This window comes from Rissa tridactyla, chromosome 4 (assembly GCF_028500815.1).
Source record: "Rissa tridactyla isolate bRisTri1 chromosome 4, bRisTri1.patW.cur.20221130, whole genome shotgun sequence".
In the NCBI taxonomy this organism is placed as follows: domain Eukaryota; kingdom Metazoa; phylum Chordata; class Aves; order Charadriiformes; family Laridae; genus Rissa; species Rissa tridactyla.
The window spans coordinates 92,639,487-92,658,398 of record NC_071469.1 but is presented as its reverse complement, the minus strand read 5'-3'; the positions used below and the strand labels follow the sequence as shown (position 1 = coordinate 92,658,398).

At 57.2% G+C, this 18,912-nt stretch overlaps 1 protein-coding gene across 2 annotated transcripts in view; it reads right to left on the bottom strand.

Annotated features, from left to right (window-relative positions):
* Window positions 1-17,431, bottom strand: part of ZNF469 (zinc finger protein 469) — a 32,773-nt gene extending 15,342 nt beyond the window's left edge. The window contains exons 1-2 of one of the 2 annotated variants that reach the window (XM_054201210.1): window positions 17,386-17,431; window positions 2,770-2,839 (exon numbers count right to left, since the gene is read on the bottom strand). The gene's annotated coding sequence lies outside the window, so the exon portion shown is untranslated. Of the gene's footprint in view, window positions 1-2,769; window positions 2,840-13,065; window positions 13,149-17,385 lie in introns of those variants that run through there. The other variant, XM_054201209.1, reaches the window with a different exon arrangement.
* Between the last annotated feature and the right edge of the window lie 1,481 nt (window positions 17,432-18,912).

Sequence of the window (18,912 nt, the reverse complement as noted above, 5' to 3'; positions counted from 1 at the left end):
CCCAAGGCCAGCGCTCGCTACATTATCACAGCCGTGCTCTTTCAGCCACATAAAGGAGCCCTTTTTTTTTTTTTTAATATTTTTTTTTTTTTGAAGGAAAGGCTCGTTTGTGTCTCGGTAAAGCTGCAGGATTTGCATGGCAAGGGCTGGGGTTTGCTGCTGCATTAGTGCTGAGCGCCAGGAGAAACAAACACCGCGCTCCTTGCGCTGGCACAGGGATGGAGATGGGGAAAACAGAGCCGGTGGCACACGGGACTGTCCCGCCGATGAAGGGGATCCATGCGCTGGGGTGCCCGGCGGTGGTGGCAGAGTCTGGGAAGGGGATGGGCTCAAATTTACCCCATGCAAATGATAGCGGGAGATAAGGGCAAGGTGTAAATTAGGGCTTCGTTCCCCAAAACCCTGATGCTTGTCCCCTTGCCAGGGCTTGGGGGTCCCCCGTCCCTGCGTGGGGGTCCCTCCTGCTGGCTGCGGCCACGGCACATCACCGTCTGGATGGCACGGCAGCCCTGGGAGCCGCACGGCGCACAAGTGTGGGGCCTCTCGGTGGGGCTCAGCCAGTGCTTCTCCCGATGGGGCATTCGATAAGGAGGGCTGGGCGTGTTGATTTAAAGTGATATTCCCCAGGCAGCTGCCTGCATCCATCACCAGAGGGTTTACGGATCCAGCCCAAACTTAGTTCGCCCCTTGCGGGATGGGAAACCCAGAATAAAATGAAAATAGGGACCATTTCAGCTCTCAGCCCGCTCCTCAGCCTGCCCCTGGGACCAGGCTTCTCTTTGGGTGGCATCACTTCTTGGGTTTTTATGTTTCAGCTCCTGGAAGAGGAGCTGGAAAGGGATGGGACGGGGGCAAAGGAAGGTTGTGCTTTAAAAAAAGCACGTGATATTTGTTACCAGGCTGCCTGGCTGCAGGGAGAGCGATCCTCACCTGCAATTGTGTGCCCTGCTGGGTGCTCGGCCCTTTCGCCTGTCCCTGGAGCATCCTCCCATGCTGGGGCCAACATGGGGCCACCCACAGCCTTCTGCAGCCCGGCTGCGGCTTGGGGACACAGGGACAAGCCAAGCAGCAATGGCAGGAGCCTGGCTGGCAAGGCAGAGCCTGGCATGCCACTCCACGGGGCAGGTCCCATCCTGCTGGGAGCCCTGACGTGCCAGACAGGTTGTGATTCACCGCCCTGGCTCTCTGGCACCCGGAGCCAAGCAGCTCAGTTCCTCGCACCCCGAGAGCCCGTTGTGCTCGAGGGGCAGAGCCGAGGGTCCCCTGGGGCTGCCTGTGCTCCCCGAGAACCTTAGCGCTTCCCCGTTCCTTCAGCACTTATTCCTGCAGGGCTGTCCCGGCACGCATGTCCCGGCGGGACTCTGTCACCCTGATAGTGTCTGCTTCCCAGGAGAGAAAAGCTGTGAATCCCACCAGCAGGATGCTGAAGCTTTGCACCTCGACTAGGACACCATGTGGGGAGCACACCACAAAAAGCAAGGGGACCACCGCGTCCCCACCGTGGGCAATGCAGCAGCAGGTGAGGCATCTCCCTGGGGTTCAAGCCCACTCTGGAGGAAAACAGCGGCGGGGTAACAAAACGGTTGTGTGAACAGCAAAAAAAGCCCAACAGCCAACAAGAAAACCCCACCAGCTGCCGAAGTGAAGCATGAAGAAAGGGCTGAACCGGCGGCGCTGCCTGCAGAGAGGCAGGTCCAGCCCCGCTGCCCAGCCCCTCCCCGGGCTCAGCCGAGCATCGCTCCAGGCGGAAGGAAAAACTCCTTCCCCATGGCAGGGAGCGGAGGGATGGCCTCGTTGGGGGACTCAGGAGAGCCGGGTTCAGCGCTCGGCTCGGCCTCTCCCTTGCATGACCTTGGGTAAGTCAGTTAATCACGGTGACTCAGCCCTCCATCTGTAAATCAGGCCCGATAACGCTTCCCCTCGCCTATCTGCTCTTTGTATCGTCTATCGAGATTAGCAAGGCAGGGACTGTTCTTGCTATTTGTATGTACAGCGCCCGGTCCAGCGAAGCCCTGATGGGGCTGGGAGACGCGCAGGGCCGGGTGTAAGGGGCTCCGGTCGGGGTGGGGGGTCCCAGGACTGCGGCTCGGGTCGGGGTTTGGCCGGGGCGAGCTCACAGGCTGGTCCTGCGAGGTGAATAAACAACCACCCCGGGATGGGGCTGCTGTTATCTGGGTGGGTATCGCAGCCGGAGGCACTGCGGTTTCGGCAACGGCGGCTCAGGGACGGGCGTGGGAGTGAGTGGAAGGGAAAAAAAAAAAATCAAGATGCCAGTTGGGTGGCATCACCCAGGCAAATGCCCTTGGCTGCGGCTGGCGGGAGGGAGATGGGCAGGGGGCATGCGGGGGTCCCAAAATGAACCCCCTCAGCTCTGCAGGCTTTCACCGCCTCTGTGAGATGCAGGGATGACTCTGAACACACTTTGGGTTTTTGTCCCCAAAAAGGGGCATTTAACCGCTGCCTAAAGGATTTAAATCCTACCCAGGCGGGTCGATCCTATCCAGGCAGGGCTTTGGCTGGGTGGGGCTGCGAAGAATCCCTTCCCCTTGTCAGCTGTCCCCCTCTCAAAGCCTGCAGAGGCTTTAAACTTTCTGCCTCTCGCGGTCGGGTTGCTGCGGGGCCAGAGAAGCAGCCGGGGAGGTCCCCAAGCATCCCTGCAGCCGGGGCTCGGCGGGGCCGGGGGCATCCCCTGAGCCCGTCGGGGATGAGGAGGAGAGCGTCTGGCTCCCAAAAATAGCATCCGACCCTGCGCCGTCAGCTGGCCCGTACCTTGGCACCCTCCGCCGCTCAGCTACTGCCGGGACTCACTTTCACCTCCCATGAAATATGAATTTCTTGGCTGCAAAGGAAAGAGAAAAATATGTCAGGAATCCGTGTCTGGCTTGGCTGCCGGCACTGCACTGCGTGGGGAGCGCTCGGCTGCCAAAAGGAGGGGTTTCCACCCCAAAAACGTCCCATCATGGCCACCCCCATCTGGGTCCCCGCGGGTGGGTGGCTCTGGCAGGGTGCGTGGTCATAGGGTGCTGTGGAAGTGAGGAAACTGAGGCACGGGTGGAGATAGGGTCCCACCTCCCCCTCTCCTGCATCCCAGCTCCATCCCCTGCATCCCAGCTACCGCCTCTGCAGTTTGGGGTCCTGCAGACCCGACGCCTGGCAGGGACTTATTGTGACCGCAGTCAGGATACGGCCCCGAGCAGCAGCAAACTTCGTCCCCGGTGTGAGGAGGAGGAGGAGGAGGAGGAAGGGGAGACTGAGGATAGCCAAAGCCCAAACCACATCCCCGCGCGCGCTCAGGGCACCGGCCAGCCTCCAGCAGGTGCTGAGAGCAGCAGCAGGGCAGCTGCCAGCCAGGCCTGATCCTGCACCCAGCGACAGGCCAGGTCCCCCCCAAACCAGCCCCGGACCCTCAGTGCCCCCCAGCTGGGCGGTGACGTGCCAGTCCCCGCGATGCCCAGCCCCGGGAGGGCAGGTGGTGGAGGAGAAGCCCACCTCCTGCCCATTGCCGTCCCATACCATGCTGGATCAGGCCACACTCCCAAAGCAGCGCTCATTTATGTTATACCTTGGGACTGAGTTGGCAAAAGGGCGTTTTTTCCCAAGTTTGGGAAAAGGAGCTGATTTTAAGGGATTGCTGCTACCTCGCCACCAGCCCTGGGTCCATCCTGGAGTTAACCCATGTCCACTGCTCCCCAAGAGCGCATGGGTCATACCCAGACACGTCAAACCCTGTTCTGACGTTGACTCATTTTCTGGTCAAATAAAGAGAAAAGCAGGATAAGGGGCCTGGTTCCCGCCCCGGCAGGATGCAGCGGGTGGGAGCATCTCACCAGGTGGGATGTGACATCTCCCGTGCCAGCCCTGGTCCTGGGGAGCCCCAGGGGCTTGCTCGCCCCCAAGGAGGCAGGCTGGGATGGGGACCAGGGCTGGCCCCATGCCCAGGCACTGCCCGGTATGAAAGGGGCAGGTTTGGGGATGGACAGAGGCTCTTTCTGAGGAAGGCTGGGGGGAGGTTGGAGCATCCCTTGGGCAGAAACCGCAGCGGGAAGGAGCTGAGCCTTGGTGCCGACAGCTTGAAAAGGACCTTGTAAGAGGGGCTGGGGAAGATGCTGGGGGGGTGTACACACACGCGCGCTCCTGGATGGTCTGGTCTGTCTGTGGCGGGGCAAGGAGCACTGCGAGAAGTTTGTTTCCAGCAGATTTTTCTGGCCCGAGGAGAAGTTGGAAGGTTATTCAGAAAGTTTGCTTCTTGCTCAACGATGATCCAAAATTGATTTTCTGGATCCGAACAGCTTTGAATTTCCAAGCTGGTGAGAATCCAACTTTCGCTCGGGATCCAGATTTTGCAAACAGTCCTAATCCTTCCTCAGCTTATAATGCAAAATAGTGGAGGAGGGCAGGTCCCCGGGCGGGCACCGCCGAGCCTGGCAGCTCCCTGGGCGCCCCGTCAGATGTGGGGGTGTTGCAAGGCGGCGTCTCGGCGCCCTGCCCGGGGTCCCTCCTGAATCTTCATGCCGCCAGACCCCGAGGCGCTGCGAGAGGAGGCTGCACGTCTGGCAGAGGGGATGCGCCCCGGGACACGGCGGAGAGGAGGTGGCTGGCGTGAGGGGAGAGGACAAGACACGGGATACGGCTCAGCCCTGGCTGGAGGTCACCCCAATCTGCATGAAAAGAGATGGATGGATCAGGGTGACCTGGTGAAGCAAATCCCTTAATTCCCTGGCTGGGTGGTTGCGGGAGCTGGGCGTCAATCAGCTACGGCCCCTCGCTCCGGTCCCATCCCCAGCCACGGCCAACGGTGTCTGAGTCTTTTCCAAAGGAAATAAGATGGCTGGCGATAGAGAGCGGCGAGGTTCTCCCGAGGTTTAGCTCAGCCGCTTCTCGCCCATCGCCGAGCGGGAAAGGCAGCTGGGATGTGCCGAGTCGGACCGGGAGCTGCCGGGGTGAATGGGGACAGGTTGGAGCAAGGTCAGGGTCAGCTCCCAAACTCCCCGCCAAAGCAAGGATCTGCCCTGGTTCTGGCGTGTTTTGGCACGGGCGAGTAGAGCCCTTCAAAGCCTCTGCTTCCCTAAAAAAACAGAGGCATCGGACATCTGAGACCTCCTCCCTTCCTGCTCGCCGAGCCCCTGAGACTGCGGCAGGTTTAATCTCCCCCAGGAATCAGCAGAGGGGCCGGGCCTGACAGCAACATCTTTGTAGGGTTGTAATAAAGAATGACTTATTTTGACATTTATTTAAGAAATATTAATCTTTCATTTTCCTTCTAAATGCTCCTGTTTGCTAAGGAACTATCTGTTACCTAAGTGCTCCGATAAATCTTCTAAGGTAAAATTACATGTTAGATGCTGCCAGAAGGGTACATTTAAGAATGCTTCCTAAATTATCAACTGCATTAATCTTAATTACTTCGGTAAAAGTAGAGTCTGGCATTAGGGTGAACTAAATTGAACGGGTGTTTGTTTGTCTTTATCATATCACATATTTGAGATCATTTAACAGAACGCAGATAAAAGGCGCGCGGGGCAGCGAGGTACCGAGCAGCTGCCTAATGAAAATGATGGCTCCGGATGACAAAGAGCAGGCGGGAGGGGACCGCAGGAACCCCTGGCGTCCCCGACACGGCAGGACCTGCCTGGGGCAGGGTGGTACCTGGACAGAGGAGCGTGGCAAAAAAAAAAAAAAAAAAAATTAAAAAAAATCAAAATGAACTCCTTAGACATCATTTTGAGTGATTAAAGCAGAAGATGGGAAGGCCAGAAGCAGGCTGGTGTCCTGCTGGGTGCTTGGGGGAGGCGAAGGGCTCTGGGTACCGGCACATCCCACATCATCCTGCGGGTGACCCAACAGCCGGCCTGCATCCTGACGGCGCTCAAGTGGACGCAGCGGGACGGACCGCGGCCCCTGGTCAAGTTTTTGCTGAAATCTGGCTGCTCTCCTGCCTGTCTGGAGAACGGCGGCGTGCCTGAGTGGGCCCAGGCCCTCGCTTCGCTCGGTATTTTAAGGCACAGAAATGAAATTAAGCGTGGGATTAAGTGCTCTCTTTCACTGGGGCCTTGGAGAGGTATTAAATATTGCCGCGACGAAATCTCCCCATCTCCCCAGGTCTGCGTGACCTGGGCAGATCCGTTATCGAAGCGGAGCGAATTTGCATAAGCCAAAAGGCAGGATTTTCCTCTCCTTTTAAATTGAACAAAAAACTGTCCATCGACACCCCTGTGCACAGGGTGCTGAAGGGGAGCCGGTGGAACAAGAGGAGAAATGATTATGAGCGCTGCCGGAGATGCAGATAAAGGATGGATTTTGGGGAAGAGGAGCCCAGCGACAACAATCCAACTGCCCCCAGCCCCGGCTGACCCCCTCGGGCATCGCCATGGCACGGCACACCGGTGTCCCACGTCACCGTATCCCCCTCGCCCCACTCCCCTGAGACAGGGCCTTGCTCAGCATTTCCCTCCCAGCCTTCCGTGACCCCCCTAAAAAAAGAAGAGAAAAAAGCAAAAGAGCAAAGGCAATGACACCATTCCCAGGCCACTATCACGTTTCCTTCCTCCTGGCGGAGCCTGGGTCTGCTCCAAGCTGCCGTTCCCTCCGCTCCCGCTCCCAGCCCTGGTCAAACGGGGACAGGAAACCCGAGAGCAATGAGCACATCACTGGTATTTTCACCCAAGCCTCATTTAGCTCGTTGTCCTTTTGGCATCCTTCTCCTCCCCTTCGCTCGGCAGCGCGGCTGCCGGAGCGGCTGCTCGGGGATGGATCGGGGGGGCCCACAGCAGATCGGAATCTGCCCCACGTTCATTGGGCCAGTTCTGCCTTTGGGCAGACACACACACACACGCACACAAAGTATCTCCGAGCGAAATTAATTGACTCATTGCAATTAACGCAGTCACAGACTTCAAATGGGGTTTTGCTCCTGCGTCGAATGGACGCACGGCAGCGAGCGCACGGGTCCAGCCCTCACCCATGGGGGTCCCGTGAGCCCCCCATCTGCGGGCAAGCAGCCGGGGAAGGCCACTTTCCTGCAGGTCTCATCCCTTCTACATCTACACTGATGCCTGGTGACACCGGCCTTGCCAAGCCCCAGCAGACAGACGGACGGACTGCCACCTCCCTGGTGGAGGCTGGTCTCTGCGAGAGTGGCGAAATCCCATTATTCCTCCCCAAAGTGCTCTTGCTTAAAGGGTGCAACGGCCCCGGAGACCCGCGCACAGCCAGGGTTTGGCAGACAGAGCGAACGGCATTTCACGGACCACGGGTGGCACGAGGAGCGTCGCGGCACCGGCCAGCAGCCCCAGCAGGGATGCTCTGAGAGCACCCACCAGGCTGGTTCAGATGATCTTGTCACCCTCCTTCGGCTTGTCCCCAAGCTCAGGCAGGAGGGACGACCCCCGGCAGGAGCCCTCCCAGCCCGTCCCTGGTGACACAGACCTCTCATCCCGTGTTACCCATCTGGCACCATCCTGGGGCGTCTCTCCCATCCCTGGTGGTACCTGACAGCCGTGGAGGCCACCCCAGCCCGGAGAGCAGAGACGCTCCCGTCCAGCCTGAACTAGTTACCGCAGAATCTGATAGGAGGAGACTGCTGCTAGATTTGGGGGCTTTTAAGCTGTCAACTTTCCTATAATTATTAGCAATGTTTTAAATAAGCTCTCCTCTGAAATTTGCTTCTGAAAGACAAGATTAATGAGCATTTCCTTTGGGGATTTATTGCGCTGTTAATTATTCTCTTCCAGAAATTTGGTTCAGAATATTATCAGCTTTTTTTTTTTTTTTTCAATTAAAAGCGATTATAATTTGCTCTGTATAAAAGAAAAGTGGATTTTTTTAAAAAAAAATTATAATATTCCCCCCTTCCTGATTAAGTATAATAGTCAAGTGATGGAGATAAAAGTAGCCAGTGGCTCTGGCGGGCCACGCCATCCAGACACGAACTTGGTGTCCCCCCCCTGCAGCAGCTCCATCCCTGGTGGGGTCCAGCTTTCGGGATAACGCGCTGCACGGAGGCAGACTTGCAATTTATGGAGATTTCCTGCAGAGGGAAGCAAAGGTGTCTGCAAGCAGCCGCCCGGCGCGGTGCCAACTTTGGACAGGGGGTTCGGGAAGGAGAAGGCTGGGGACAGTGAGACCCAACGACGCTGCTCCAGCAGCCACCTTCTCCCAAACAATGTTTGGCTGCAATTTCAGGGTTCGCGGTGGAGGCCAGGAGATGCTCTGTGGGAGACCAGTCCCGGAAGGTGTTGGTAGAAACCATGGTTTCTCTTCACTGAAAAAACGCCTCTTTTTTTGCGCCAGGAAAGCTGCAGGGTTTGAAGTGGGACCCGAGCAGGGACAACCTTGGGGCTCAGGTCCCCGAAATGCAGCCCGGGCCAGGGACCAGCGCCTCGCCGGTTCACAGGCTGTTTGCCCTCCCCAGCAGACATTCCTCGTGTGTCTCCCAAATGCAAAACATTCAGAAAATGCTCTGAATACAAATGCTTGCTTGGTGGGAGACGGATCCGATTACACCCAGGGCACAGGGGGGGAGAAGCCCCACGCATGGCTTTGCTGGAAAACACCCTGCAGACTGCACAAGAACCCGAGACCACGTCCACTGCAAGGTTTGCTTTAACCCCAGACTGTCCCCGCACGAGCCCCGCTGCTTGCCTTGGCTAGTAGAATGCAAACAAGCTGTTGAGCTAAATGCAAAGGCTGGCTTTGCCGTACCGGCACAGCTCTCACCAGGACAGGCAGATTTGGCTGGTCCCTGGTGGAATCATGGCTGGGGTGACCCATGGGTGCTGTCCCATCCGTGTCCCCCCCGCACACAGACCTCCGGTGGTGATGGGATGCCATGGGCTACATGGACCTGCTTCAGGTGCCACCTGCCCCGAGGAGCCAAGGGGCTTACGTAGCTGCCTTGAAGGACTTCAAGCAGCTAGCTGGGATCACCCACCCATGCCCAGAAGCCTGGGTGAGGGGCACATCACAGATCAAGTGGGATCACAGGGGTATGCATTGCCCACCTCCCAGCCCACCTTCCCTCTGCCTACCAAAACATGCCAGCCCGGGGCGCCGGGACCTCCCACTGCAATGCCATGGGTGTCCCCCTTCATCCAGCCCCTACGAGCTGGCACCACTGCTTTGCATCCTCCGTGAGCTCACACACGTCCCTGCAAAATCCCTGCCACTCTCCAGACTGATGCCGGCTCCGGAGTCATCATCTCAGCCCCGATGCTCGCAGCCGGCATCCTGAAGCCATCCTCAGCTGCCTGTGACCTGCAGCCACGGCGCAGACACTGCATCAGAACCCCCACAGCCACGTCCCTCCCCATTGCTGCCGGAGACAGGGACCCCACCGGCCCCCGCAGCAGAGAGGATTTCAATAGAATCCCCTTAATTTACTGCCTACGTACACCTTTCCATAAGTGATGTCCCTGGGAGGCAGAAGGGATGTGCCACGCAGGAAACCGCAGTGCCGGGTTGGGGTTTTACGAAAGGGCTCGATGCTCAGACTCCAGCATCACTGCAGCTCCTCGCCAGGACGGTCCTCGAGGTCTGTCCTGTCTGAGCTACAAACCGCTCTGGCTGCCCCAGTGCCAGGGAATAGGCACGGTGGGAACATTGTGTTTCGGGCAGCGGGACCCCGAAAAATGAGCTGCCCCTGTGCAGCCCCCTCCCATCCCGGCTGGCTGCGGACGCCGGCGCTGAGAGATGCTCTCTGTTCTCAACGGGAGCAGGAACGCTCAGGGCCAAGAAAAACGCACGGAGCTATAAAAAGGCTGGCGAACAGAGGGACATTCATGGCGAACTTCAATCGGCCGCTTCGTAAAGATGCTGGTGGCAGCCGGGCGGGTTACATGGCCCCGGCAGCCCCAGCCAGGGAGCAGCAGACGGCTGCCAGCAGCGGGCAGTGCCCAGGATGGCACGCAGCTTGGTCCTCCTCTGCCTGCCTATATGGACCTGTCAAAGCATCAGTGACATAAAGGCAGGGTGGCTTTGCACACCCTGGCAGTGCACCCCTGGTTTGTGGAGTGAGGATGAGCTGGACCAAAATCCAGCCCTGCTTTCCGTCATCCCTCCCGGGGGCCTGGTCCCCTCCGCCCCCTCTCCAGGAGGGTGACGGTAGCCCATGGCCACGGAGACCCTCCTGCGCCACAAAACATCAAAGCTGGGCGGCCGCTCGGGTCAGGTTTGTTTGCAGGTGCCGAACAGGACTCCGGCACATGCCTGAAACTTCAAAGGGCGAGTAATGAAAAGCATTTTGCCGATGGGTTTCCAGGCGCACGCAGCCCGTCCAGCTGCTGGGTGGCAGATGTGGGGACACATCCCTGTGCCCCAGCCACGGCAGGAAGGGCACGAGCCACGCGATACCAAGGTGAAGAAAAGCCACTGAGAGGCTTCGTGCTATTTCTTCTGCTTTTTTTTTTTCTTCTTTTCTTTTTCACCAGGCACCGTCCGTGAGCGAGTGCGGTCGAATAATGCCAATATTCATCATCCGGACAAGCCCAGGCTCTGTTTGCGCAGGAGGCACGTTTTCTCCAGAGACACGCCGAGTGACAAAATCTCCTGCCTCACACCAGTGTATTTTCCTTTCATCAGTCAAAAAAATTAGCAGAGGATATTTCAGAGGGCTGACGAATGCCATCCTGAAAATATTTGCCTTTTGCTGGTGCTCCGTGAGGTGGAGAAACACTCGGGGTCCAAGCCCATCCCTGCTGCACTGGTGCAGGTACCGGTCCGGGATAACATCCCTCCTTAGTGTGTGCTTCCAAGATGCAAAGCGAGGACTGGGAACTTCCCTTCTGCTTCAGGGTATGGTTTTCAGGCAGGGCAGGGAGATTTTAAGATGTTGGCTCAGGGGGACCAGATCTGAGGAGGGGATGCTGCTGCCCTTCCCCCAGGGAAAACACAGATGCAGCCACTCCTGGGACTGAATCCCCCCGGTGAAGTGATGTTGCAAGCAAAAAGTGGCTGGAAAGCACAGAAACGGGGTGGAAATGCCCCCGAGGACCAGGCTCCATGTTTTCCCATGTGCATCATCCCTTTCCTCATCTGCGGCCACTGAAGGAGGAATGAAAAAGAACAACCTCCCCCGTCCCTGACCCTCTGGGAGTCTGGAACAAAAAATGTGTATTTTTATATCCTGGCTGGAAAACCAAATTCTTCCAAACAGTGACTTTTTTTTTTTTTTCTTTTTAAATCTTGCTTCTGAAAAACAGGTGAAACCCACTCATTAGTGGTTTCTGTCTAGACCCCAGCGGCGGGCAGACACGGGTAGGAGAGGGCAGGGGTTTGGGACATCATTCCCCATCCCATGGGCCATGCTCATCCCGGGATTATTTTTCCTCCCTGCAGAAAGCATCCCAGACAATACCTAATCCGACGGACACCAGAAACTATTTATCTCCCTCAGTTATTTAGCAATGACCGAACCAGTGCTAACGCAATGTTACTAAATCCCACATACTTTTACAGTGAATTCACAGACCAAGAGGTTTTTTTTCCTTCACCTGGAGATTTAGTGCTGCTGGGAGCGGGTGGGAGATATTTCCAGGGGGAAGCAGGGTGGGATATTCGTGCCGGTGCGGGGATGGGGCTGCGGAGCAAATAACTTCATGCATCTCTCATCTGCCCCCCACCTTTTCCTCCGTTTTCCAGCAAAACGTTGCAACTAATAATTTTCGCACATGGCGCGAGAGCTGCCGTAAAGTGGCTGCTTATTTCATTAACAGCCGCCGGCTGCTATCGGGTTTAGGGAAAGGGGGTGTTGGAGAAGGGCCGCCCGCGCCCCGTGGGGTATCGCTTTACCCCGCCGCTTCCTGCCCAGGTGAACCCACACAAACCCGCCTGTGTGATGGAAAACATTCGGGACCCGAGACACGTTTCCAACCGAAAACACAGGCTGCGATTCAGCTTCCCTCCCCTGCCTTCCAAGGCGTCCTCCTTTTAACACAGAAAGTGGCATTTATCTCGGGATTCCTCAAACCCACAGTATAAAAAAAAAAAAAATATATATATATATGAAAAAAAAATTAAATATAGGTCTGGGAGTCTGCCTGCGCCCCACTGGCCATCGCCGTGCCCACGCTGCCCGTCTCCTCGGGGCAGGCAGCGCTGCCTACAAGGCACCTGCCCCCCCAGGGCGGTCGATGCCCCTCGTGTGCACGGGGATGCTGGGGGGATGCTCCCGAAACAAACCACCCCGCACAAGCAACCCTACAATAACAAGCCAGGACCGGGATCTGCAAGAGGGAAACAGATTCATCATCCCATGTCCTCCCGAAAAAGAGCCGAGATGGGAAGCTGGAGTCATGGCAAGAGGACAACTCCCTTGCGCCCGCGTCCGCTCCTGGTACATCCCAGCATCCTGACACCCAGCCTGCCTTCCCCCGAGCCACCCTTTAATCTTCCTCGCCGCGTGTTTCTAAACTGAGAGTTACAATGATCGACCAGGGCGAGACTTTGGTTGGTTGGTTGGTTTGGTTTGTTTTTTTTTAAAAGCTGCTTTGCAAAAACACGTTAGAAGAGGGAAATGTGCTGCCTGCCTCTGCCCCGGGACATGGCCGGCAAGCACGGCGGGGGCTGCAGGGGGTGCGAGGGCTCTGCCCATCGTGCCTCACCAGGGCCAAGCCCAGGCAGAGCTTGGGGGTTACTTTTCCCTTTCATCGGATGCCAGGTTTCAGCCCAGGATTTATACGGTCAAATCCAAAATCCCTGGAAGGCAGGGCTTGGCACGGTGGGAACAAAGATGCTGCCTTTACCCTGCTGCTGTAATTATGCCACCAAACTTAGAAAGCAGCGGAAGAGCCGTATTGTAGCGCTACAATTAGGAGGCTGTTTAATTGCAGTGCAATTGCGTATTGTTTTCCTCTCCCTGACTCCAGTTGCCAGCAACCAGCTGAGCACCAGGAGCCACAATTGCAAACCCAGGCACGCCAGCTCCCCGGCGCTCCCCGCTCCAGCATCCTCTGAGCATCCCTGTCGCGGTGATGCACGTGACCAGACAGCTCTGGGGACAACAGGTTTGGCACCCCAGAGGTGACCCATCACCGATGTACAGCCCCGTTGGGTCAAGAGAAAAAGGCAGACCTGGCCGGAGCATCCAACGTGGGAAGGAGCCACCAAAATATGTCTGCTTGATGAAAGATGCTTTCTTCGAGCAACAGACGTCGTTCTCCTCTCTCTGGGACTCCCCTTCTCCTGCCCAAAGCACGCTGGCTGGCCTCAGGAGCATCCAGGAATGATTTCTCCCTGTCAGCCCAGAGATTAAAATGGATATATGCGTGGGAACCAGCAGCAGCAATGGAGACGACACGGGAGAGCAGCTGATTTATATCACGTTGGCCCTGCAAACGCCGCGCATAAATCTGCTGCTTTTCAAGGCAAAGCGTGAATCAGAATAGCTCCGCTCGACTTCGCTTTATCTCCTTGTTGCGTGACTCATCCTCGGAGCGTCGACTTGGGCTTCCTACGGAAAAGTGATGGATGTACACGGCCAGCAGACTGGCTTTGCATTGGGGATTTCACAGCAGGAACGCTGCCACCACCAACTCCATCATTGTATATGAAGAAAATGAGGGTCCACGAGAAGAAACCCAGTTGTTCCCACCCTGATACAGGCAGGCACACACCGGTTTGGGCAGAGCCAACTCAGGTCCCCTGCTCTCGCCCACAGACATTGCCACAACCCTGGGTTTTAAGCTGGAGCAAAGGCTCCTGAGATGCTCACCAGCCCTAAGGCTGCAAGATGCTTGCATGGATTTATCCAGCCCCGGTACCAGAAGGAGGGATGCGTGGGGAGACCTGGAGCACATCTCTGGTGTTGGCAGCCCGGCCAGGGCTACGTTGACCCCGTCAGAGGTGGAAAACACAAGTGGGACCTGGCATCTTCTGCAGGAAAGCTCTAGGTTGACGGCACTGCCAGAAGGAGGGATGATAATACTCAAGTTGCAGCTTTTGAGGCATTCTGAAAGTGGGAGCAGATCTGGGGAGAATAACGAGGGGAGCTTTGTGTTCCCATGGGGTCTCCTCCAAGCCTCTCCCCAGCCATTCTCGGGCAAGGCCCTTTAAAATGAACAGGCATGGCGATTAAACTCTCACGTTTCATCATTCCAATCCTAGAAGTATATATAATGTTTAGCAGTGGGCAAACGGGGCCGGGTATCCTCCCGTTGCAAAGGCTGAGATGCCCAATGCACCCGACGCTGTGAGTCCTCTGCTCCCCACACCGCAGCGGTGGCAGGGGCTTTGCCGGAACAGCCGGACACATCTCCTGCACCATGCGGGAAGGCGGCTCCTCTTGTTTTCACAGCTGATGTCAAGTCTGGAGAGGCTGCCACGGAGCTATGCCGGGGAGGAAACGTGGCAGAGGGTCGGCCGGCAGCTGTGGCCACCGCTGCCTGCACCTGGGCTTGTCTCGGACCCACCCCGATGGGGAGGCTCCTGGATCTGCAGCCCAGGGGGGTGCGGAGGAGGCTTTCCAGGAACAAGCTGCTGCTCCGAAGCCCTGATGAGCTCTGTGTGCTTGGAAGCACGGGAAGAACAGCGGCATCGCTGGGGGATGCTCTAGCAAGATGAGCCATTGACGTCTTGCAAAGCACTTCAGAAGCTGCCTGCAGGATCACTCGCTGGAAGGTGCTGGGGGAATGTAGAGGACCGGCGAGATCCTGGTCTTGTCCCCATGATGTCCTCGGCCCGCGTTTCCCTGGGCTGTGTGGCACGCAGAGCCTGCGAGGGAGGGTACTCGGAGGTGGGGATGGAGAACGTGCAGTGGGGAGCCTGGGTGCAGCCGGCAGCGGGGACACGGGGAGAGCTGCGTGGACAGCCACGAAGGGCGAGATGTCCCAGCAAAGCCCAGAGATGTGCAACCACCCCAGGCCACGGCAGCAGGAAGGACACTGCTCCCGGAAAAAACCTGGCTCCAGAGAAAGGCCAGAGAGCCCCTTACCTTCCTTCCTTCAACGATCTGCTCTCAATAAAGTAACCAGCAAAAGGAAATATATATCTCTCTCTATAAGAAGACTGTCTGGGAGTCCCTTCATTGCACCCTGCCGTCGAACACCTCCCAGAAGTCTGCGGAGAGCTCGGCCGAACCCAACACACGTCTGTCCCCAGCAGCCAGTGTCACAGTGCAACGGCCATCGGCTTGTCCCCCTCTGCAAAAACAACAGGCGAAGAAAGAGCACTTTTGTTTCTTCCTCCTCTATTGACACAGCTGGGAGGGCTGGAGCCGGGGGAGGTTCCTCCTCCGGAGGGCCAAGAGCCTCCGCACACTTGCTTTGTAGCTCAGGCGCCGCTGGAAAAGGCAAAGCTCCTTCGTCTACCTCACACAGGCTTGGTGGGCACAGCCAGAGCATCCCTTGGCCCGCGCCGAGGCCCTGCGGAAGGTGGCAATGGGGAAAGACGTCACCCCAGCTGCTCCCGGTGGGTCCCCTCAGAGCTGGCATCTCCGGGAGGGATCGTTCCTGTGATGAAGGTGATGTTCAACCCCGGAGCTGCAGCTGCCGGCACCGAGCTGTGCAAACCGAGTCCACCCGAGCCGCCAATCACTCTTCCCACACCCATCCGCATCCAAGCCGGGATGCTCCTATAATCCCAGGGGATCTGCACCAGGGACCGTGCCGTACCGAGCTCCCTGCACACACAAACCGCTGGCCTTCATCTTCCCCTTTGCCTTCCCCTTCCCCAATCCTCCCGTCTCGGTTGGACATGGTGCAACGCTGGCACAGACAGACCCAGCGGCCGAGGCGGCATGTGCCCGCGGGCGAGCCTGGCTCCTCGGCCAGCCCTGTGCCACTCTGCTTTCAAATATGAAGGCACCAACCCCTCCTCTCCCTCCCATTTCTGTTGAAGAACTTACTGCGCTGGCTTTTGCAGATGTCCAGCGCAGAGATTTTATTGCCATTTACTCTAAGCTCCCCAGTCAGTACTGTAATGACGTGTGGAAGGGATTAATTAATAAACCATAGAGAGGAGCTATATGTTTCCCTGTAAATAAGCCCTCAGGTGTTGCTGTATGCACGCTTGCAAAATCTGCAATTAGCTGGGGTCTGGGGAAGGACCCGCTCCAATCTCTTTGGGCAGAACGTGCTCTCCAAGCCAAACTCGGGGCCTCATCCAGCCAACATTTGAGAGCACGAAGCATCCTGTTTCACTGCGCCTGGCGAGCATCACCTCCAAGGATCCCCCTCCCCGGATTTTGCCCGTGACTCGCACGGAGCCGGGGCTGAATCCGGCCGCCTGGCCGTCGCATGATCGGTGGGTTTCCTCTTTTTTGCCTCCGGGCTCCGAGGCAAGAGACAAATGCAAAGCATTCCTTTATCTCCCTGCCTCTACCGAACGACAGGCAAAGCAATAAAATGCGTTTTTTTATAGAGCTGTAAATTTAATTTCCTTTTAAACCATTTGCTTCCACTTATAACTCAATGGAAAGCCTGCGCTGCTGGCAAAGCTGCAGCATCCCTGTCCTGCCATCAATGTATAGAAGCAGAGGGCTGCAGTTTTTGGATGAGCTTAAAAGTTGATGGAAGGGAAGATGGGGAAGAGAGGAAAATTCTTAGGGCATTAAGGGTCTATTTTCCATCTTCCTTGTGGAGCTTACTCAAGGGAAGAGCTTGAGCTGCTTTAATGGGGGCACAATTAAAGCTGTCTCTGTCTGCAGGACAAAAGTTCAGCCCCAGACGTCTCTGTGAAGCTGAGGACGCTGGTTCGGAGCGGGAGAAAAACCATGATTTTCTGGCCTGAAAAACCACAGGGGCCTTCAGATTTGTCGCTAAGAAGCAAGAAGCAGCAGCGTGGGCTCATGCACGTGTCCGGCGTCCTTACACCATCAGGAAACCAGAGGGAATTTTCCCAGCGAGCGAGGCAATGGCACCGGGATCAGCCACCCTCAGTGTGGGACATCAACCCCGGCACGAAGTGGCGGGTGTTGGGTTGATTCTCCGGAGAAGACCCGTCCTTCAGCAGGACATCGATCAGGGCAGAGCCCACTGCTCGGCCGCCCCTCCTGGGAGCTCCTCGTTAGTGTGTCCCCTGATGGGGCTGATGGGAAGCAAACGAAGGGCTGCTATGGCATGATGGTCCCTGGTGAGGGATGCACGGTGGCCCTGGAAGTCTGGGGCACCCATCACTCACTCAGCTGTGGGTCTACCATGCCAGGGACCTGGATCTGGACCACTCCTCTCCTCCAAACCCACTCCAGCCTTTGCACAGGAGGGGTTTGCAGTCTGCACCCGCAGCAGCTGCCGTGCTGGGAAGGAGCAGGACCCACGGATGGTGCTTGCTGCCCGACCCTCACACCTCACCCCAAGGCTCCGCACATCCTCCACCAGTGCCCAGAGCTGGCGCCAAGCCTTGGAATCTGCTTTTTGTCTCCTGCCCAAAGAGGGCGGCCGTGTCCCCATCACCTACCTGGCACCTGAGGACTTCCCTGCCCTAGTTGGGCTCCTCGTGAGCTCCAGACATGCGGAGCTGCCCAGTGTGGCAAATCCCAAAGGCTGGAGAGGCCATTCCCGATTGTCCTGGGCAGATCCTCCTGCGCTCGTGCTCATCCCGTGCCACTCGAAGGTGGCAGGCTGCTTACCAGGTGCTGGATCTGCGGGAGAAGGGAGCAACTCGTCTCAGCGGGGAACGACTACACGGGGATGCTGGAGACGGTCTCCAAGCCACCACTGCAGGGACTTCATCCTGCTACCCTGGGGTATCGAGTCCAAAGTACCGGACCTATCTGGGAGAAGCTCTGATGGGAGAAGCTGTTCCAGAAAGCCAGGGCAGGGGTTTAGAAAGAGCCCCCTCATCCGGCTGGGAGGAGGATGCTGTGGTGGGGTTCACAGGGGACCCTCACCAAAGCCTGCAGCCCTGCCAGGGGACAGCAAGGGGAAAGCAAGCACCCACATGTACTGCTCTCCCTCCTGCCTGCAGTCTGCCCTCTCGCTGCTGGTGCTGCCAGGCCGGGGAGGGCTGCGTGCCCCAGCTGCCAAAACCCGAGAGGTGCCACGTGCCAAGGGACGCAGACCACCTTCTCCCCTGCCTTACAGCCTATCGATCTCTGAGCTCGACTTTTTATCCTGCTTTTTTAATTGAGTGATGAGGAACGAGGACAAAAAGGCTCAAGACAGATCCCTGGGGGCTCTCACAGTGACTCTACCGCTGCCTGTACCAGAGTTCACATCCAAGTCCTCCTCTCCTGCTCATCACCTCCCCCAGGGATGCTCACCAGGTTGGCACAGGTTCTCTGGCCACGCTTCGGGGTACCTGCCCACAGCCCAACACCCAGCGCCCTCCTCACCCCATGCTGGGGGAAGAGCTGCTTGCAAACACCTTCAAATCCCTCCTCCCTGCTCTCCGAACCTGCAACATTTCAGATAATATTCAGGTTGTTTTGAGGGATAGAGACACACACACCCCACCCCGCTCTATGCCACACCTCAGCACAACATGCCCTGGACCACCAAAAAATATAAGGATATAAATAAGCAATAACAGTTACACTTTAAGCCTGGCTTAAGGCATTGCACAAATCAAGCTCGATTCATCCCCATGTCCCAGGAGGTGGCTGTGTGACCCACGGCTTGTGGGTGCTGCTCGTTAGTGATACGGGACTCGTTTGCAAACTGACGGGAGCCCACCCCTGTTAATCCGCTACAGGTGAGCAGAGCTCCCAGCACCAGCAGCTCGAGGCTGCTCCTGTCCCGGAGCCTTTTGCTGCTGCTTTGGGAGAGCTTCGTGCTGTTGCTTCCAGCTGCATCCATTGCACCTCCAAGACAAGAGGTGAAGGTGCCTTTTCGGGGTGAAATTTTTGGGCAGGCAGCCATGTGAGCAAAGCAGAAAGGAGTTTCACAATGACCCAGACGAGTGCAACCCTGAAAACATCATCCCAACATCCAGGCCATGCAGTTTCTCCGGAATCAGGACGTGACCCGTTTCCACTGCCCCAGG